The following is a 23,194-nucleotide window of genomic DNA, read 5'->3' on the forward strand; positions in this document are numbered from 1 at the left end:
GAAGAGATTAGTGTTTAGGTCCTGGTTCTATACTTAACCGTGTGACCTCTGGCAAGTCAGTTAACCTCTCTGACCCTTTCTTTCCCTATCCATTAGTAGTAATATTCTACATTGATTTGTTTTTAATTTGTAGATCACGGTGTGCTTTTACATAAACTATCTTAATTTAATCCTCACATCCCCCTGTGAGATAGGAACCGTCTCCATATTTTGCAGATAAGGAATAACAGAAAGATCAACATTTATTTGAGTAAGGGTCAGAGTCTGAACTGAAATCAGATCTCCCAAATAAGCCCCACACTTCTGGCTCTGCCCACTTCCCTGGCACACTTTTTGTCAAGGCTGACCTCTTTTCACCCATGGAGGCTTTCTTCCTCTCATGACTCAAATGCCTGGTTTCCTGCATCCTGATTTTCTGCAGCATGGTGCCCTGGGACAGCTGGAAGGACTCCAGCTCGAGGTACATTTACTGTTCACCCTTCAAAGCCCCCAAAGTTGAACGTTCTCTTCTACCCCAGGCTCTGCCAGACCGTGCACCACCCCCAACAGGTCCCCAGAGGTAAACAGGAGGAGAAGAAACTCTGGGTTGGCTGCGGGAGTCTGTGGTCGCATTGGGGAGGGAGGTTGAGGGTTTCCTCTAAAAGCAGATAATCTTCACAGAAAAAGGCCAGTCTGGGGGTGAGGGGGTACGATCATATCAGCAACTGCCCAAGTTGCCATGGCTGGTGACACTGATAGAGGAAGGTATTCTCAATGTCCCTGAGGGGGTGATGGGACAGCAGAGCCACAGCTTCGCAAGCAGACCACACCTGGCTCTATGGCCTGCCGGGCCTGCTGCCCGCCCAGCCTCAGCCTCACAGGCAGCACTGACTCACGAGGGGGACCTGCGGGGCCAGCCTGGCCCGGCTCTTAGCACATCTGACTCACCGTCTCCTGCCTGAGCCACTGTATGAAATTCCTTCTCCCAGAAATAACATCCATCTTTTTTTTTCTTTCTTACTTTTTTTTTTAGCTGGCAGGGGAGCTTTTTCATGTTCTTGGGACTGTAAACTGAGCATCGAATTTTCCGCGACTTTTCCTAGTAAGTATGCCTTGTGGGAAAGTGAAAAACAAGTCCATTTTAGGCCCTGAACATTTTCATAACTCTTGAGCTGCTTTAGTTTCTCCCAAGGTCATTTACCTGGGGAAGATCCAAAGTGAAAATGTGTCAGAGAGTCCATGGACCAAAGTAAGCACAAGGTCAAGTGTCCAGATCTGCTTAAATGAGTACTTAACAGACAACAGCTGCCATTCTCTACCATATGTAGGATATGTGTGTGTATCTTTCTAACCTTTACAAGAAGCTTGCAAAGGCAGATTTATTTTCCCATTTTACAGTTGTGAAAACAGGCTCAAAGAGGTTAAGCAACATGCCCAAAGTTAAGCCTTGGAATGAGGATTCATGCTCAGATCCCAAAGCTTCCACCCCTTGACTAAACCACATGGCATCTCTACTTTCAGCCCCAGCATGTCTGGGTAGAGAGCTGCCCATTCTCTGACACATACCTATAGGTCACCAAGCATGCCACGGTGTCTTCGTAAGCAGCATCCTTGGCCTCTTCTACCTCCTTGGCGAGGCTGTCTGCTCCCACCATTCCTGCTCCTCCCAACCACTGAGGCCAAAGCCTCCTGACTGCATTCACCGGGGAAAGACAGAAGATGAAAGAGGCGCTGCCCAGCTCATCAACCATCATGTCCTCCTGGGAAATCACTGACCCCTACCAGCCTGTACAAGACTCCATTCCTCAGATCCCTACATGAACCCACTTTGGAATAAAAGCACACTCTTGTACATAAAGGTCACCGAAGGGACACAGATGGTCCTTAGGAGTGTGCCTGCTCATTTACAGATGGGCATAGCAACATGCAGCTGGCCAGGTGGGCACTGACTGCCCAGGGGGCAGCAGACCTGCCTGCCACCTTGCCCTGTGCCCTGAAAGCTGCCGTGGGGCTGCATAAATGGGCTCCCTTGTCCTCTGGCTTCCAGGTGGGTTTGGCCAGTGGGAGGTGCTAGCCCTAGAGCAGAGGGTGGTGGTGAGGAAGATCAAGATACTTATTACTACGCCCACCACTATGCCACCAAGCTTTGGCCTCTTCTGCCAGAGTCCCCAGCTCCTGTGGTGAGCTACAACTATAGCTAGAGCTCTTCCTCCCTCTTCTTGCTTCCCACTGTTGCCACCTCAGGGTGCTCATCATCCCTTTCAGGGCCCTTGTCCTTCTCAGACTGTGTATAGTCCCTTATTAAACTCTTCTCAATTAGCTCCATCTATTTGCTGCAGGACCCCAACCCATTCAGAGTCATTTAGAGCAGAAGTGCCAACTTGAATAGAAGGATATATGGGTTAAGTGAGGGCTACTTCTGTGGCAGATCAACATCAGAGTCTGACATTCGCATGCTGCTTTTTGTGCACTTGCTGTTGATTTACATTATCACATGCAATCTAGAAGGACCCACATTCCTGTTAGCCACAGCCTCAGGCCTGTGGCAGTAAATTCTTTGAGAATGAGGCAGAGAGACCTTGACCTCAGAGGCTTCCCAGGATCCACAGGTGTACACATTCACACTCAGTACATGTGCCCGGTAACACCATGACCCGAGGCAACATAGTGCACATAGCATGGTTTGGGATTTAAGTGTAACATTTTTGTTAAAATTCATTAGCTTCTCCAATAGAACTGACTTGCTTTTAGTCTGTACAAGTTTATTCTTGGTGGAAGAAATCAAGATGACTGAAATCTACTTCCTGGCCTCAAGGAGCCCACAGGAAACAGAGTGCAGTGTGTTAGGAACTGTAAGAACACAAAGGGTGAATCTAGCACTGCTTACAGGTACCAGGGACAGCTTCACAGAGGAAGAAGTATCCAGGATGACTTTTGAAGGGTGGAAAGGAGCTCATCAAGTGATAAGATAAATGAGGGCATTTCAGGCAGCAGGAACAACATGTGCAAAGGTAGGCAAGCATGGAAGAGTGTACTGTGTTCTGGGAACCATAACCAAGGCATTATGACTTAAGCTTGGAATGTGTATGGGGAACTGATAGCCATCACACTAGAGAGTGAGGCCAGGGCCTTGCAACCATGCTTATAGTTCAAAAGAAAGTACAAAAGCACCCATAAATGAAATTATAAATGAGTGTGACAGCAAACGCCCATGTGTAAGGCTCTGCTCAAAGACAAAATGGCCTTCTTAACCACAAAGGACTACATGATCAACTGATTTCTAGGTTCAAATTTATGCTCCAAAAAATGAGGCCTCAAAATAAAATGCAGATAACATTTTTTGAAGTTGTTTAAATAACATTATTGAGTATACACGGTCTATGAACTGGTGTATATCTGTGCCAGCTGGTCAAAAATAGCCTTTAAAAATGTAGATATGGAAGGAAGGAAAGAAGGAAGGAAGAAAGAAAGAGTGGGAGGAGAGGGGAGGGGAGCTAGACAAATGACAGAGATGAATTAAAAACAAATAGATGTTCCCAAAGTATTCATTATTCCCCCACCATCAGGCTTCTTTCTAACTCAGTGAATGAGTTCTGCCTACAGTCACTCACACGCACGCACACACACACACACAGCGAACAGCCAACTGAATTGGAAGCCGAGTTCAAAACCCCCAGAGCCCTGAGAACACACAGTGCTGACTTCTACACTGGGGAAAGGACCAATGTGCCCATCCTTGCCTCTTATTGGCACCACTCCCCTGGACAATGTGGGGATCACATGTGGGGATCCTGCTAGAGAATTGTGCCCTAGGGAACATCCCAGACTGTAAATTCCAAGGAACATTACAAACAATTTAAGGAAAGTCTTGCAATTTTGTGAGCCACAAACGGCTCCAAGGAAAGTCTGGTTCAGCTTTCAGACCTGGCAATACCTTCCTTCGTGGCAGAAGGACAGTGGCCATGAAAAGACCAGTTTTTCCTTCCCCATTTTCCCAAAGGAATGGACCCTGAGCTGGGAAGGTTATATTTTCCCCACCTGTGGTTTTATGTTCAAGCCAAGTCAATAAACCGAAATACAGCTTTGGTTCAGATGATTCTCAAGGAGGAAAACGGTAATTTTGCCTTCAAAGGGACAGACCCTGGGGCCAGGAAATAAGAGTTATGTTTCCGGCTGCTCTAAGGAAAAGCTGGACTGCAGGCTTCAAGGGGCCAAGCTCCCACTGAGTGCAGGCGTGGCTGGGGATAAGCCCAGGCCTTGGGGATGGTATACACCTGTCACCTAAGGAAGACAACAGTTCGGTAGGGAGCAGAGTAGATGTTGAAAGGAGAGCAGCACCTGCTAGGAAAGTCAGCTGAACCAGGAAACAGCTGTCTGCTGGCACCTCCAAAAGCAGAGAAAATGAGGGAAACGCCAAGGAGCAGTCAGCGATACAGAGATGTGGCAGTGGACAAGGGGAAAGTGCGGCTGTGTGAGGAAGACGTAAGGCTGTCCTCGAATCATAAGGCTTACAGTTAAGTGTCTGCTTCACCTAAGTTCCCATGTGGCTTTAGGCAAGTCATTCTGCCTGGCTGAATCTCCATTTGCCCATCCAGAAAATGGACAGAGTGATACCTGCTCTACTTATTTCACAGACTCCCATGAAAAAATGTGAGCCTGCCTTCAGGTTTCAGCAAAAATCACTTTACAGCATGTTCTGGACTAGGAAAACTACCTCCAGGGGACCTTGTTGTCACTGACACTCCTTGCCTCTCTCCTGGTATAGCAAGCCAGACCTCTCTCCTCCTGTTCAAATGAGTCCAACTGCATGGAAGTCCAGCATCCCCCATGCCAGCTCGGACTCTGGCCTTCAGGCTGTCAGCTGTCCCAGCACCCCAGTCCCTGGAGACTGTGTGCAGCTTCAATACACCCCACACTCAGCCACAGCCGAGACATGACAACGTTTAACACCAACCCAGTCCAATTAATCATGCCTGTATCTTCCTAGGCGCAATGCTACACAGAAAGACATTTAACAGTTTTCAATATGCATGGGAACCCCAGGAAAATCTACAAGATGCCAAAAGGTTTATTTTTCTAGGATTAACACAATGACAAGGAATCAGCCATATATATTGTTGAATACGACGAGCCAAATATTTTTCTGTAATTTCTACAATAATATGAGGAAAACTGAAAAAAATAAAAAATAAAAGCCGCCGGTGTTAGGCTGGTCATTATAGGCTCCAGCCTCCAAAAATAACAGCCATTCCTATGAATTACCAACAACACTGTTAGCAAGACAGTTGCTTGATACAAGAAATGGAACATATTAACAGGAGCTTCCTGAGAAGAAGGGGCTTAGAGAGGACAGGCTGACCTAAAACAGAGGACACCAGGGAGGGCATGAGCTCTCAGCCAGCAGCCCCTGCGGTGTGCCCTCCCCGAGGCTCTTGCAAAAACGAAAAGGTCACAGAAGATGCTGCCCCAAAGCCACACTGGTTTACAGCAGTTAACACGGGCTGGAGGGTGAGGGGGAGTCTGAGCTGGGAGGAAGGCATTTGGCTTCAGCCACACATGTCCTACAGCACTTTGAAAGAAACAACCCATTAAATGGGTTTATCCTTCCAGACCTGAGAACCTGATGAAGTAACACAGGAGGGGAAAACCTGAAACCAAAGTCTAAGAGACAAGGATGGGAAAGCAAGTTCAGTGGAAAGAGAAGCCAAGGAGGAATCCAGACAAGGTCTGCCTTCAGACAGACGTGTAGTCAGGAAAGTCCCCCTCACCCCCATCCCACCCTGGGCCTGACAACAAGGGGTCATCTTCTGGGGCCTCCATTCTCACTGGCCCCACAGGAACAAGCAACTGGGCCAATGGGGTAGGCAAGATCATTGTGGAAGGAGGGAAGAAACTGTCCAAGGCTGGGAGTCCAGGTAGTAGACGTCTGATCTTACAGTCTTTGTGATCTTAGATGGAACCATCCCTGCTCTAAACCTCAAATCGCGAGGCTGTGGCAGAGATGAAGCAGAAGCGAGAGAATCAATGCAATGCAGTGGAAGCCCATGTCTGGGGGCCAGACCCCTCCACCCTCAAACCCCGAACCAGGGGAGGTCCTGTGAGTAGTGGGAAGAGAGCCCTTGCTGGGCCCAGCCAGCAGGCCCAGGCTGCTTCCAGGGGCCCACAAAAGCAGTTGCCAGCTTTTAAGAAGCCAAGAAGCAGAAGCTGTGCCCCTCTCAGACCCCCAGCAAAGAAGCAATGACCCTAGGCCCTCCCCTAGGAACTGGAGTCCAGCTGACCACTACTTGGGCAAAGTGATAGACGGTGCTCATTCAGAGCCTCAGAGAATAGAGCCCAAGCCACTAGTAGATGCTTCCTGGGGTCAGACATGCACCCAGTAGAAGGAAAACCCTCCCCTGCCTGCCTACCCATCACCTCACTGAGGAGTTGGTTCACCCAACTTTGTCCTCACACTCATACCCTTCTCCCTCCCCAGACCTCATATAGGAAAAAGAGGTCTGAAAAAGAGAAGAATCTTAGGAGAGGGAGTACTTGAGCCAGACTGGGCCCTACAGCTCAAGGGTGCTCCAGGTGATGGGGAAGATGAGGCAAAGGCAGCCAAGACTGGCTCAGAGGGCAAGGGCTACACAGGCCAGACGCCTTGAGTGGCCCTTGGGCTGCTGTGGTCCCAAGGGTGAGAGAGGAGAGGGGCCAACAGGAGTAGGTGGCCAGCAGGAGGTGTCTGGAAACCCCCTCGTGCTGGCCCCAGCCCTCCCCCCTCCCAGGTTGTGAGCCTGTGCTGAGAAGATGAGAACACTGCAAGCACTCCAGGGACAGGCAACAAGCACTGGTCCCTCCTGGGCCTCCCACCCCACAGCACCCCTCCTGCCATAAACCCGACTCCCCACTCTGCCCTGTTTACCCCTCTTTTGCCTGAGGCCATGTCTGCTTTGTCCTTCCTGCAAGATCCAACTGAGAACGGGAACAGCCCCTGGTGCGCACTTGGCTGGGCCTGGCCTTTTCTCTGTTAAAGTTCCATTAGTTTGCTGAGCACCTCCTGGGTGCTGGGACCCCGCCAACCCTCGGGGGGACTCCTGGCCTGTGGGTGCCCGGGAGCCTGGGGAGGGAGTGGGAAGTGCTGCTCTCCCCATGGCCCGCCAGCACAAGGCAGCTGCCCCCAGGGGAACCAGGGATTTGAGGGAACCATGAGACAAACACCAAATGTTTTACCACTGGAAATAAAGTTGAAAATGTCCCTGGAACCCACTTCATCCAGAATTTCCAGGGGAGTTTGGTGTGAGTGAGTCACCACGGACACAATGGCTGGTTCCAAGTGCCAGGCCAGCTGAGCTCGTGGATATTCAAGCAGAGCTCAGGGAAGACAGTCCAAAACACTCAGGCTACGCCTGCCCTGAAGTCGAAAGGGTTGCCTCTCTCCTTTCCAAACCCACCCACTGCGGGCCACTCGGCAGCCCCATGCTCCTCTCAGAGGCTGGATGAGGACAGGAGGAAACCCAAAAAACAAAGCAGACAATAAATCTCTGCCTGCCCGTGACAGTGCTCTGGCACACCCAGTGTTCTTTCCCTCTCTGAAGGAAAAAAAGATCCATAACGAATAACAATCCCCAAGATCAGAAGAGTCATTAGGGAAGTTTGTGCTACTTCCCACCGTCTTTCTCGTGGACAAAATGTAGGCTTTCCAGCAGTGCCTTCAGCCAGTGCCTTGTGAGGGCCCATCTCCTTCATGAGACACAGGCTAACGGGCAGAAATCATCCTGTTCTGTTCCCCACATGCACCTGCCACTGAGAAAGAAAACCCAGATCCCACATGGGAGCAGGTGGCTTGGCTTCTAAGAATAATTTCCCTTGACAGCCCAAGAAACTGTTCCAGAAAGTAAGAATGACAGTCACAGTAAGTTACCACTAAACATCAACCATGTGCCACCACTGAAGCCTGCAACGACACCTCCAGAAAGATGAGAAAACTGAGGCTCTGAGAGACTGAGCGTTCAGCAGCATCGGTGGTGAGGTCGTGAGTGCCACATGAACCCATCAAAGTCCCAGTCTAAAGGCCACACTCCTGCCATTTCCCTGACTCCCTTCCATCCCTACTGACCATAACTGGCCCCTAACAGGAGTGACACCTCAAAGGACATAGGGTGTGAAAATGACTTGCATATCCAGGCAGCACACCAGAATAGCATCTGTACAGCCTGGGTGCAAAAACCTGGAAGTGAGGCTAATTCAGGCCTAGGGGCCTTTGTAAAAATAACAGTCGGCATAATATAATATTACACTATTATTACCATGCAGTCTTCCTTGGTACAACAGAAATGCTGAGCTTCTGGATATCCCAATGGGAAGAGAATCTAAAATTTGATACTGAGGCCTCAACTCAAGTGTGAGGGGAAGGAAGAACCTTTCATGCGAATGCTGGCTTTCCAGGTGGCAAATGAAAAGCTCTCAGCCCCCACAGGCCCAGGTCACAGATCCACACCAGGCCCGACCTCCTGCCCCTGCCTCTGAGCTCCTCCAACCCTCCAACTGTCAAGCTGCTCAGACATCCACCTGCTGCCTGGGAGCCAAGCAGCACCCCCCCCAAAGCCAGGCCCCACTGAGGCTGTAGCTTTCCTGCCCAAGGGCAGATGCTGGGTAGGCAGCACTGGGCTTGGAAGCACGGAGACACTGAGTGTACTCACCACAGGCCTCCCTCTGAGAGGTGATGTGCAGAGTGGTTGAAAGCTCAGAAGGAAACACAGTCAGATAGATGGAGGTCTAAGCCCTTGCTGTGTAACTCTGAGCCTCAGTTCCTTCCCCCGTAAACTGGGAACAGTATTAGTCCCCGCCAAAAGGGTCATTGTGAAGACTGCAACATACAAATGCTACAAACCCCTTAGCATGGGGTGTAGTCCACAGCTGGAGCTCAGCAAACATTGCCTATTAATACGAAAACATTACCTATTTAATACAAGTTAAATCCAAAGACTCGGTAGCCCACAGATAAAGGCTGGTTGGCCTCAGACCCACCAGCTTTCCTCCCTTTGCACCCACCTCTTGGCTTCAGTACTCCACAGGTCCCAACACACACAGCTCCACTCAGGATGAAGTCATCCATCTAAGCCACCTCTAACTCACGTGGGGCCTGTGGCAGGTGTACAGCAGAAAGCTGTGCCCCAACCCCCCCTCCTCCTGTCCCCAGCTCCATCTCCACCCCACACCACGAGGGACCTCTTGAGGGCCTCAGGCAAGACGTGCCCACACTGGGACTCAGGATGGACCTCAACAAGGCCCCTGAGCAGATCTCAAGACCATCTGGGCAGAGGATTCTAGGGTCCCTGGTACCAGTGACATGGTGGGGGAGCCTGGAACCAGGATCTGGTTGGGAATGTCACTTTGAACCCTTGTCCTCCAGGGAGGGGCATAGCCAGAGGAAGGTGAAAGCAAGGACGCAGAGCATGTGGCCATGACAATTGCATTTACTTGTTTTTCTAGCACTTTCTCTAAGCACTGGCATGAAACATTCTTCCTTTGCCTCACACTTGAGGGGACAGCAATATGAGTAAGACCCAAGGCCTACCCACAGGGAATTTGCAGGCTAGTGACCACTTCCTCGCACCTGTGGTAAGGATATCCCTGCTGCAGAGGTGTGGGTATGAAGTCAGAGCACGGAGGTGGTGCAGCTCGGAGGATGGCAAATGCCAGAGAAGAGAGTAAAGGAAGTCCCCTGGCAGAGAAGGGAGGCAAGGGCATTCCAAGAGGCAGAAGTGGGCACAGGGCTGAGAGGAGGGAGATCACGGGCCATGGAGGCTGGCACAGTTTGCAGAGGAAGTGGGCGAAAGATCAGAGATAAGGCTCAAAAGCAGAGAGGGTTGATTCAGGACAGGCCCTTCATGCTGAGGGGCTCCAAGAAGCATATCCAGACTTTAAATTCCAGCCTCCGCTCTGCCTTGGATGCAGCGTGACCTCTGATCACCCACAACCCTCAATACCAGTCTCCCTCCCTCTAGGAGGAGCTGAGATGCCCAGCTAGGCCCTGGGGAGGGAGGCCTGAGTCCTCAGGCCCCTGACACCGGTGCTGAGCTGGCTGGTACACTACCTGTAGTCTCCCCTGTCAAGTCTCCAGGACAGCCTATCAGAGCAAACTTCCAGATGGATTTCCGAACCCCAGAAGCACAAAGGAACAAGTGTGCAAAGCAATTCCCAGCCCTTCCCTTCCTAGGCCAACTGGAGAAAGATCACTGTGCCTCTGCCTCCCCGCCCTCTCTGCCATTTACCTGGCCAAATCCTAGGCCCTGCTCTGGTCCCATATCCTCCAGAAAGGCTTTCTCAGCCTGTTTAATCCATGGGATCTCCTCCTGGTGCTGAACCCCATCAATGCTCACAGCCCAACTTGCCTTAGCCCTAGGCCACCTGGGGACAGTGACTGGTCTTCCCCTTCTCAGTACAGAAAACTGGTCCCCCTTGGCACAGCTGGCACACAACTGGACACACAGGAAACATAAGCAAACAAACACCTGCTAAAGGGAGGCATATGGTGCCCCAAAGAAGTACAGTGTCCATATGTTGTTCTCCGTCATTTCCTCAGGCCCTGAGCCTATGCGCTGACCAGCTACTAGACGCGGGGCTTCCAGGAGACTGGACAAGAGTAGGTGACAGTCCAGCCTTTCCAACTTCTCTATTCCTGACTGTCCTCCCTAAGGACAGTTGGCCCCAGTACTGCTCTGTGGACCATCCACTTCATACAGGCCTATAGCCAAGGAACAGCAGAGATGGAAATATGCTTAGTCCGACCTCATCACTTCACAGGTAGGAGAGAACAGAGGCCCCCGGTGGTGAGGGCCTCACCCAGTTGACTCCAGGTACTGACAGAAAACTTCCCCTTGTATCTCCTGCCCCTGTGGCTCTACCCTGCACTTCTGCCCGATGCCAGTGCAGCACCAAGGACATCCACAGCAGCTTCAGTCGGCATGCATCTCAATCCCGGCCAGCTGGAAGATTAGCCTGCGCTGAGCTGGAAGAAGCCAAGCCTAGGGCTGACTGTCACAGCCCAGCTGGCCCCAGCTGGAGAGCAAACTGCCCTCCATAACCAATGCCTGCCCCCTCCTAGGGCATGTTCCCATGCTACCAAGGAATTAGCTCAGTCCTTTCAGGAGGCCCCTCAAAATCCAGTAGTACCCATTTCCAATAGCTCAGGGAATGGCACTGTGAAAAAGCAATCCCTCCAAAACTTGGGGAAATATCAGAACTACAGATTTAGAAAGCCTTAGAATACAGAATACAGAAACTCCTATGACCTTTTCAGACCTACCTTCCTATAGTGATGATTCTCTTGGCTGGGTAGAGGGACCTCGGGACAAGGGTATAAGGAGGTGGGTGACATGTCTACCACCTTTTTCTTCTCATCAATAGGCCCTTGGCCTGCTTAATACCATTACAAAACACCACCCCCTTCTCAGCCTACACCTAACCCCCAAAAGGCCCCCACTTTGCTGCACACAGCTCAATACACACAGTGCTGCACTCAGAGGGGTCTCCTTACTACTCAGTCCCCTGCTCATGCATTCATAAATTCACCAGTCACTGAACTCCCCAAGAAAGCAACATCCTAGGTCTCAAGCAAAACCCAATGAGGTAAAGGAGGGCAGACCAAGCAGGCAGGCCAACCTGGTCATAGGTAAGGAGGCAGGACACACTCAGGGAACAACATGACATGGCCCAGTGTAACAGGGTATAGGGGAGCAACAGGAGAGAAATTAAAATAGTAGCTTGAGGTCAGGTCACCAAAAGTACCTAATACCAGGCTGAGAGTCACCCACCCCAGCCTTTTCAAAGCACAGGTTTTTGTTAGAATTCAAGATATACTCAGAGGAGGTACAAGCTATCCCAGAGCGTCCTCTGGAGTCCTGGTGAAGTTGCACATGCTTTCTAGGCCTACATAGCAAACATACCCTCAGCTTCTACACCCCAGCTCAAGGGTCACCTACTCTCTGAAGCTCTTCCAACTGCATAGGTCCTTCCTTGACCCACAGGACCCACACAGAGTCTACTATAGTACCTGTGATATTCACTGTGCTTAATGGTTGGTATTTCTCTCTTCCCCAGGCCAGCAAAATGTCTGACATGGCATGCTTGTTCAAAAGATGGAGGAAGGGAGAGAGGAAGGGAGGGATGGATGGATGGATGGATGGATGGATGGAGAGACAGATAGATAGATGGCTGGACAGAGAGATGAATGTATGATAGACTCTGTCTTGAACAATAAATATCCACAGAAAAGACCTCCATTATATAGCAGTCATAGACTCCATAAACATATCCTAAAATAACCACTCGCTTAAACTCTAAAATGGATAAAAGTATTTGACCCAATTATCTTGGTTTTCCCAGGTCCCCTTCCCACTGTCTGTCTGTCCATCCCATTGGTGCCCAAAACCTTTGGCAGGCTCCTCTGTAGAGCTGAGCTGGGGCATCAGGCCCAGCCTCCCAAAGACATCATGGGAGAGGAAGAGCCACAACTGGATCCTGGCACTAGAACATCCCTTCAGTAATTACATGGTTCCAGACAGACATAAATAGACAGATTAGCCTTTCTGCATTTTTCTCATAAAAATAACAACAGTTCCTAAGCACACTGGCATGAGTGTGGACATTAAGCATTGCAACCTGCTGTTCTTGGCAGTCAAGGGCTGGCCTTCCTTGCTGTTCCCCCCACCACCACCACCACCTCCTCAGGGCTCTTGGAGGGCTCCATGCCTGGCTCTATCCACCCCTATCGCCCCAAAGCAGGTTGGCAGCCAAGCCCTGAGACTGGCTAAGGTCTTTTATGAGCATCATGTCCGTGGTTTGCTGTTCTCTTGGCTGGATCTTTATCTGCTTTTAGTCATTATGTAACTAGAAATCCTGTACACACGATGAAATGATTTTATGCCCCATTCTGTACTAGAGGAAGGAAGAAGAACGTTGGCTCCATCTGTGCTCTAACCCAGAAGAGCAGTCTCAAAGGTGAATTGCTTTATGTAAATCTCTTTTCCTCTCCCTCCCCTCCTCCTCCTCCTTCTCCTTTCTCTCTCCACCTCTCTCCCTTCCTCTCCCTCTCTCCCTAAACACCTCTCTCTCACCCTACCCCCATTATTTTTCACTTGTCCTCAGGTGCCCATGCTGAACCTGGGTCATACCAGCAGACCAAGAACCAAGGTACCTACTCCTTTGGATTTTCTCTGCCTCCCTCTCTCTTCCACGCCTGGCCTTGCTCTTCCTCAGGATCAGGGCTCAAGAATCAGAGGGAGGGCACTGGAGCCTGAAGTACTTATTATCATGCTCTCCAAGCCCATGAATTCTCCAAGCTGAAAGCAGCACCACCTCATCCTCCTGGAAGATTCTGATCCATCAGGCCTCTGGCCACAAGTCAAGGGTCTGGAAATGACTACCAGATGGCTATGACCCCTCTGGAAAACCAAAAAATGACCAGTACTGGCTGCAGGCCACAGAGGGATTCATCCTCTCTTCCATGTAAAGCTATCACTCCTCTTGGCCTCCTCCAGAAAGATCCAGAACAAGGTGTGGGAGTTTGATCAGGCTACATGCCACACACCCAAGCAACTATGCAAGGCACCTCTCATGAGGGCCATGCCACTGAATGAAAAGGGGATTTGAAGTCACAGGCCTCAGGTTCAAGCCCCAGCTCCACCACTCACCAGTTAGGAGATCTGGGCAAGTCTCAAAAACACAGTTTGTAATACATTTTGATCATTGCCAAATGCTGCTGAAAAATATAGTATCTCAGTATAATTTGCATTTACTCTTGTTTTTAGTGGGTGTGACAATCTTTCCATATCTTTGTAGACATTTTATAAACATGTCACGCATCCCCTAATAGCCTCTGAGCACCTCAAAGGCAGAATCACTTCACTTCTGATTCATCTTTGTAGCCTACTGCCCAGTCCAGAGTGAGCAAAGGTCACTCAGTAAGTGTTAATGGAACAAAAGAGTGAATGACCGTTGCAAGGGCCTAGTGATCAACCTGAACTCCTCTCTCGACTGGGTCTTGCTTGTCTCAAGACATCTTTTCAACAGGACTTTGAACATACAAAGCAGAGTTTTAAGGCAGGTCTGGTGTGTTTTCTTCACAAGGAGATGAGACATGTATAAAACCAGTTAAAGATTATAGGCACCAATCTCACGTAACACCACGTTGGTACTATGGGTAGAACCTTGAAAAAACTTCTGTGGGTCGGTCTGCTGATTATCTCTCAGTGAGTCACCGACAACGGAAGGCATTTCCTTCCCTTAAGTGTCCTGGCTCAAAGCCCCTCTAAGTCAGGGTCTGAACACTGCATTGGGAGTCCTCTTGTTCCTCACTCTGGTACGGGTTTGGAGGATAAAAGCTGACTTCTTCCTGCATGTCAGACCCAAAAACCCTGCAAGCTATACACATCTGCCTCCCGACCACACGCCTGCAGTCAGACCTGGCCCGCGCAGTGAAGCATTCACCGAGGGGCTCCCATGACTCCCGGCACTGCGAAGTCACTGACCGGCTTCTCCAGACACTGAATCATGCCAGGAGTGCCCACTGTGAGCTGACTCTCCCCACGTCCCGATTCTCAGACAGACTCCAGGAGAGCAGCCTGAGCTGAAATACGCAGTGACATGGCCATCAGCCAGGGACATCTAGAGCCCGGCCCGCTCAGTTTCAGGGTGAGGACAGGCCTGGTATTCACAGTAGGGGGAGGCCAGATTTCCCCAGCAAAGTCCAGACCTCTTTGTTGGGAGCCCTAGAAAACTCCAGGCTTGAGGGCAACTTAACAGGTGTGGGGTGTGGGACCAAGGAATCACATGGGCAGGAAGGAGAGAAGAAAAGAGAGCTGGTTACAGAATAGCCTGAGAGGGAAGGGACATCACCCCCACATCCAGATTCCTGGACTCAGAGGATGGAAGGAGCAAGCTTTGCCTGTCATTGATGTGGGGGAAGGAACACAGGTGTGCAGTCACATCTGCCTCTTACCAGCTAGTTGGCTCTTGGACATCCTTGGACACCCTGGTCCATGTCACGGTGGAAGACAGGCAGTCCTCTGTCAATTAAATGGTGCCTGGATTTCTGCCTCTGGGCTTAGGGCTCTAATTCTCCTCAGAGAGCTGGAATCTTTGGCTGGTGAGGTGCTCCCTCTCACTTCCTACCCCCCACATACCCCAACAGCACAAACTGAGGCCAGACACACAGTTTCTCCATCAACAGCTCTTAGACTGACCAGGTAGAAAAACGCTTTACATGGGAAAACATGCCTTTTCATTGCTGGTGGGCTAACAAGAGAGGAAATCCCAGGACTCTGAACTCTAATCACTTCCGAAATGAGCCAGGTACCTTCCTTCAGTCCTGTTCTGCTGTGCGTTTTCTCTGCACCTGAAAACAAAGTCTATGTGCTTTCTCATGTGGCAGCCCTGTATCTGAGAACAGGACCAGACACCAGCTGGGTGCTTGGTGAAGCCCAGGTTGGATGGGCAGACAGGTGGATTGATGGAGACACTGATTGTCTTTGTGGAAGGAGGCTTGGCCTCTGCACATCCTCCTTGTGCTGGACTGAATTCATTGCTATTCTTCTTTGCTATTCTCCATCACCCAGCCTTTGCTTTGCAGGGAAATCTATCAGTATTCTCAGAGCCCCACATACTTCCCTGATGAGCTTCAGCTCACTCCTTCACCATTAATCTCCAGGAGGTTGGCTCCCCCAAATCCCTACATTTCCAGTTTTATCTGAAACAAAAATAGACTCTTGTAAACATTCCAGTTTTTGGGTCATTGGTTCATAGGCTTTGTCCAGCCCTGGCTAGGGTCCCTACCTCTGAGCTCACTCAGAACACCATGGCTAACGGGGCACAGCCAACTAGTTGACATTGTGGCCTGATTCAACACAGAATATTGCTCCTTTAGGCCATTCCCAATGGTCCTTGAATACGAAGCTATTCAGAGACACTGATGCCAACCAGCCAGGCACCTTAAACAGTGGCCAAGGTGCAGACCACTCACACCAATCATGTAATGAGGCATGACTCAGTCATCACTGAGGAGAGCCGCCACCATCTCTGGGGGCTCCAAGGGCACACTATTTGTACAGGTCATTCCATATTTAACTCATTCTATTCTGTGGATGTTTATTTATACATCTTGCCCTGTCTGTCATTGTAGTGAAGTGGGAGCCAGGTCTGATTCCACACTAGGAACTTGCCAGGAATTATAACCAACATCTCTCCTATGCAATTTTTATTAAGAGAGGCTTCAAGACAAGAAGAAGAATATTTCTTAAAGAATTGACAGAAGGATATACACTCAGGCTGTAGATTCTATACAGCTCATGTTGAATTAGGCCGGGTGGTCAAGAGCTATTTATCCAGGCTGTTCTGTTTGACCATCACCTTTCACATCAACATCCATTAGGTTTTCCTGATATAAACTGGGCCATTATGTCATCTGCTTGCATTCAGAGCTGAGATAAGAGAGAGCTGTGTGAAACACTCTGATTTATTTATGGGAGGACATCTGTCCACCATTTCAGTGTCCTGTTTTTGTCTATAATTTTCCCTAAGTACCTTCTAGGTGCTGGTATTGGTATATATATATATCTATATATATATATATAGATATATATATATACAAACATATATATATATATATATACACACAAACATACATATATATATATATACATACACACACACACCATATAGTATCATATATATTATATAGTATCATATATAGTAGCGTATATATTATATAGTTTCATAATATATATATAGTATCATATATATTACATATAATATATATGATACTATATATATATATATACAAAGTATCATGTATATATAATATTTTATAGTTTGTTGTTATCTTGTAAATCCTGCTACTGGTCAGATTTCTCTATTTACCTTGGCAGCTAAGATTATATTATAGATTGTCAGCCCACCACTAGGAAATACATAGGAATGCATTTGAAGACTAACCTTACCTCTGAATTTATTTTCTTTTCATACCTCTATTTTTCCTTGGACCCAATCACCTGTCTTTTTATTTTATCCTGCTGTTATAAACTGTCCCCAAGTTCTTTTGGAACAAACTGGGGTCTTTTAATTAACTAATTAATCAATCAAGTTACTGATTTACTTATTATAGCCTTATCAATTAGGGTAGGTTCAGTTTTGTTACGAAAACAAATAATCCCAATATCTCAGTGGTTTAATACCCCAAAGATCCGTGTGTGTGTGTGTGTGTGTGTGTGTGTGTGTGTGTGTGTGTGTTTCTCACATAGCCTCGCTGGGAGCTATGCTCCAGATCATCAGAATTCAAGGTTGGTACGTGGATAGAAGTTCCTGTTTGATACATGCTTCCATGATCACTGCAGCAGGATAAAGAGGTTAAGTCACGTGTTGGCCCTTAAAAACACCACACATCACTTCTGCTCATTTCATTGGCCAAAGTAAGCCACACAATCATAACTAATTACAGAAAGGGCAGGAAAGTACCAAACTACCAATAATCTGAAAGGTAGGAAACCAAAATATTTGTGAACTTTGCTAACAACAAACACAATAGCAAGAGTGACCACAAAAGGTACCATCTAAATTGGGACACTTTCAAGAGTAAGAGGAAGAACTAAAAGTACTAAACACTATATAATTTTTAAAAATATTTATATATTGACTAACATCTTGATTTTACTTTATTGATGGGCCATAAAAGTGTTCTTCTCAAAACCTAATTTCAAAAATAAAATTCTTGGCAGGGTGGGTGATGGGTATTGAGGAGGGCACCTTTTGGGATGAGCACTGGGTGTTGTATGGAAACCAATTTGACAGTAAATTTCATATATTAAAAAATAAAAAAAAATAAAAAATAAAAAAAAAATAAAATTCTTTCTAAAACTGTAATATATACATATCTACATACACCAGTCAAAAAAAATCTCCTTTATGTTGATAATCTGAACATTAAAAAAAATAGTGGAAGCAAAATAGTTTATTGTTGGTGCATAATCATGTATTTTAATCAGTGTCTTAGACATATCACTCTTTAATATTGTATCACTGAATTTTTCAGAAGAATGTAATTTTTTCAATATGACCTTATCATTTTAGATTTTTCCATAAAATTGACTATAGTTTTCTTCAGAGTTAGTTGCAAGTTATGATTAATAAATTTGAAATTGCTGACTCTCAATTGACCCTTCTTTGTAGACTGCAATTTTTTAATTTAGAAATCATTCTGCCTCCTGGTCCTGAGATATCTGGTAAGCTTGGAGAAAATTGGGCTAAATGGAGACTATTGTCAATTTCAATTATTTTTTACATTGAAATGAGTAAATATTGCATTTCAAATATTTTCACAGAGGTATTCTTTTTGCCTCAGAGTAGTTTTCCTTGACAAAACCTGTCAAATAAGTTGTCTCTATTTATGATCCTTTTGAATGGTTCACCAGTTTTAGACGCTGCAAAAGCACAGGCCTTCTGCCTTTCACTGCCTTTCAGGGCAGAATACAAATTTACTTCATTACCATATGAACACCATCACGGGCTCTTCCCATAAACCAAGATATCCCAGACACTCCCAAAGAATTTGAATGTTAAATATCTCACACCACATAAGCTTTCATTATTTCATTTTTCCGCCCCCCCCCCCACTTCCTTTGACAGAGATAAAACTTGAAAGCTTTGCTTTCAATCACTGTGATTCACTAAAACATTCAAAAGCTGATGCGGTAAGGTGAGCCATTCATTTAATTTTGATTAAATATTTCCAGCTGGTCTTGAACAAATGAACCAAAACTTAAGAGAATTTGTCTATACAAAATATCAACAATAATTCAGGAACTTTAAGTTGATTGACAAAGTCATTCTTTAAGAGTTCAAAGATTTGTGGGGCGCTTGGGTGGCTCAGTCAGTTAAGTGTCCAACTTTGGCTCAGGTCATGACCTCGCTGTTTGTCGGTTTGAGCCCCACATCGGGCTCTGTGCTGAGAGCTCAGCCTGGAGCCTGTTTCGGATTCTCTCTCTCTCTCCCTCTCTCTCTCTTTCTCTCTCTCTGCCCCTCCCCAGATTGCACTCTTTCTCTCTCAAAAATAAATTTTCAAAAAAATTTTTAATTAAAAAAAGTTCAAAGATTTATAAAATCTGATTAATGATAAACAGCAAAAGGAGAAACTGTATTCTGACACGCTAAAGCATCCTTCTGTACTCAAAATCAGTTTTGACATAAAATGTTCATAGTTCAGTTTTTCTTAGGGTATATAAAATTATCTCATTGTTTACAGCTCTAGCTTCTAATTCAATTAATAGAATAACTCGGTTCTTTAATTATGTGTGCACCCAACCAACTCCAAGTACATTCCTAGTCTATAAGAGTCCTAATTTAGTAAGAACAGTATTTGTTCTACAACCGTGTGTTCCACCAAAATTTGTACTTTTATTATCACTGCAGAAAAAAAAAAAATCTTCAGTGTTCAACTTCTTAACAATTTATAATTGCATTGGTTTCAGCTGTTCCATCTTTGACAGAATGAATTTCCCAAAGTTTACTTTTATTGCATAAATTGGGTGAAAAATCGAACCAGTGTCAAAATTAATTGAACGGATATTCTATTTGAAGTGTCTTGTGACACTGATAGAACACTGGCTTCGCGCGACTGAGAAGTTCTCCTTCTGCTAATGGAGCCAACACACCACGGCTATCACTTCACTCTCCATCTGTGGCCAGGAAATTTTGGAATTAAAAATGAGGGAAATTAACTTAGTAGAACAGACATGTGGTCTAAATGAGTCATAAGATGATATATAAACACACCTTTTATGGCTATTAATCCTAATTATCTTTGGGCACAAGCTTAACTACAAGATGTTTGAGATGCTGTTGCATCTGCTGGTTTCCATGCGGTCAGTGGTGTTACTACACCCATGGTATCAGCAAACACTTCCCAGCAATCGTTAATCATGAACTTTCTTGAAACACCAAAAAAAAAAAAAATCAGTACTTAATTTTGTATTAAGCATGCATTTTGGATTTGCAACTCACTGTTACAAAGAGTGTATTACCAAAATAAATTTTTAAGCATTACTGAACAATTAATAGTTAATAACTGATACCAAAAATATATGATAAAACCATTCTTGAAAGAGTATCCATCCAGACTTCTTTTTTGCTGTACAGCAGAACTTCTCAGCCTCTATTTCCTACAGATGTTTCACATATACCCAACATATAATTTCCCTCATTTTCCAGTGACCCCACTGATTTGTGGCCTGGCAGACTTTGTGTATTTCATAAGCTGAGGCACTTGCCATACTACAGCTGGTTGGACTACCAGATGAATTTCCCTAATTGCCACCCAAGACCAGGAGTCCAATCACTGTTATATCAAGAAGCAAGAGCACCCTGCATGCTGCCTTTAAAGGTAGGTGTTACTTATGTTCTGCCTGGAAAGGGAACTGGGTAAATAGAAGTGTACTAGAGCAAGGGGCCAATCTTTTATATAAAGTAGTATATTACTGATTCTATCTATAAAGTAATAAAGTCAAGACACATATTGTGCTTCCTAGAGTAACTACTAAAATAATAATGCAAACTAGACAGCTAAAATGCAGTTGAGAAGTCCAAATGAAATACCAAAAACTATTCAATTAACCCAAAGAAGGAAAGAAAGGAAGAAAAGTGGAACTTAAAACAGATATGACAAATACAAAACAAATGGCAAAGTGGCATCCCGGAATCCAACTACTTCAATAATTATACTAAATACCAGTGTAGTAAACACAATTAAAAGGTCACGTTAGTTAGAGTGAATCTAAAAAAGTAAGTCTTCATTATACTATGTATAAGACATATGCTTAAAATGTGGAGTTACAAATAGGTTGAAAGTGAAAGGGAAGGAAAAAATAAACCACGCACACTTATCATTAAGAAGCTGAACTGGCTAGGGGTGCCTGGGTGGCTCAGTCGGTTAAGCGGCCGACTTTGGCTCAGGTCATGATCTCGTGGTCCGTGAGTTCAAGCCCCGCGTCAGGCTCTGTGCTGACAGCTCAGAGCCTGGAGCCTGTTTCGGATTCTGTGTCTCCCTCTCTCTGACCCTCCCCCGTTCATGCTTTGTCTCTCTCTGTCTCAAAAATTAAAAAAAAAAAAAAAAAAAACGTTAAAAAAAATTTTTTTAATAAGAAAAAGAAGCTGAACTGGCTACAGTCACAACAGACAAAACAGACTTCCAAACAATGAGTATTAGCAGAGATAAGGAGGGACATTTTACAATGCTAAAAGTTTCAGTTTCATACAAGCTTAAATGTGCGTGCAGTTGATAACTCCAAAAACTATAAACCAAATTTGAAAAAAGTAAAGGGAGAAATAGACAAATCGATAATCGGAGCTGGAGATTTTATTACCCCTCTTTCAGCGACTGATGGAATGATTAAACAGACAGCCAGACGGGTACAGAAGATGTGACAGACACCACGAGACACCGGACCAAACTGACACGGGACACGGTGCCCAGCAGCTGCAGAGGGCACATTCTTGTCACATGCACACTGACGATTCACAGTACGTTGGGCCATAACAGGTTGAAACAGATTCAAAATATTAAAATATTATGGAGTAAGTTCTTTGACCACAACAAAATTAAACTAGAAAACAATAATATGGGAGCTAGAAGATCCCCCAAGTATTTGGCAATTAAATAATATCCTTTTAAGTAAGCCTCAGAGAACTCATAAGGGAAATTAGAAAACATTTTTAACTGAATTGAAATGAATACGCAGGGGCACCTGGGTGGCTCAGTCGGTTAAGCAGCCGACTTCGGCTCAGGTCATGATCTCGCGGTCCATGGGTTCGAGCCCCGTGTCAGGCTCTGTGCTGACAGCTCAGAGCCTGGAGCCTGCTTCAGATTCTGTGTCTCCCTCTCTCTCTGCCTCTCCCCCCATGCATGCACTCTCTCTCTAAACATTAATTTTTTTTTAAAAGATCCTTCCGGGGGTGCCTGGGTGGCTCAGTCGGTTAAGCGGCCGACTTCGGCTCAGGTCATGATCTCGCGGTCCATGGGTTCGAGCCCCGTGTCGGGCTCTGTGCTGACAGCTCAGAGCCTGGAGCCTGTTTCAGATTCTGTGTCTCCCTCTCTCTGACCCTCCCCCGTTCATGCTCTGTCTCTCTCTGTCTCAAAAATAAATAAACATTAAAAAAAAATTTAGAAATGAATACGCAATGGCTCAAAATTTGTGAGAGGAAGTTCAAGACTACGTAGAGGACATTTTTATAGCTTTACAGGCTTATATTAGAAAGGAAAACAGGTAAAGAATTGGTGATATAACATTTCAACTTAAGCTAAAAGAAAGAAGAGTAAATGGAACCCAAAATAATAGAAGGATAGAAGCAATAATAGAGGTAAGAATCGAAATCAAATAGAAAATAGAAAAACGATGCCAAAACTTTTATCTTTGAGAAGACTGATGGAATTGAAAAGACCCTCATAGGAAGGATAGGGAGAAAAAAGAGGAACTACAAACTACCAATCTCAAAAATGAAAGAGGAGGGGCACCTGGATGGCTCAGTCGGTTAAGCCTCCGACTTCAGCTCAGGTCACGATCTTGCGGTCCGTGAGTTCGAGCCCCGTGTCGGGTTCTGGGCTGATGGCTCAGAACCTGGAGCCTGCTTCCGATTCTGTGTCTCCCTCTCTCTCTGCCCCTCCCTCGTTCATGCTCTGTCTCTCTCTGTCTCAAAAATAAATAAACATTTAAAAAAAAATGAAAGAGGAATATTGCTACAGGTCACATAGACATCAAAATGACAATAGTAGAATATTATGCACCGTGCATGGTATGTTAATAAATCTGACAACTTAGATAAGATGGACAAATTCCTTGAAAAACACAACTTGTCAAAACTCACACAAGGTGAAATAGAAATTTTGAATAGCTCTGTATCTGTCAAAGAGACTGAGTTTGTTATCAAAAACATTTTCAGAATGAAACACTCCCAAGTTCAGATGATTTCAGTGCTGAATTCTATCAAATAGTTAAACAAGAAATAATATTAATCATACATAAACTCTTACAGAAGATAGAAAAAAGAACACTTCCCAGCTCACCTAATGAGTTCAGCACACTCTGATATACCAAAGCCTGAAAAAAAATTACAAGAAAATTTCTCCATGAACACAGATGTAAAAATCCTTTAACAAAATATTAGAAAGCAGATTCCAGCAATGTATAAAAAA

Source organism: Panthera onca, chromosome A3, assembly GCF_046562875.1.
Source record: "Panthera onca isolate mPanOnc1 chromosome A3, mPanOnc1 haplotype 2, whole genome shotgun sequence".
Lineage (NCBI taxonomy): Eukaryota > Metazoa > Chordata > Mammalia > Carnivora > Felidae > Panthera > Panthera onca.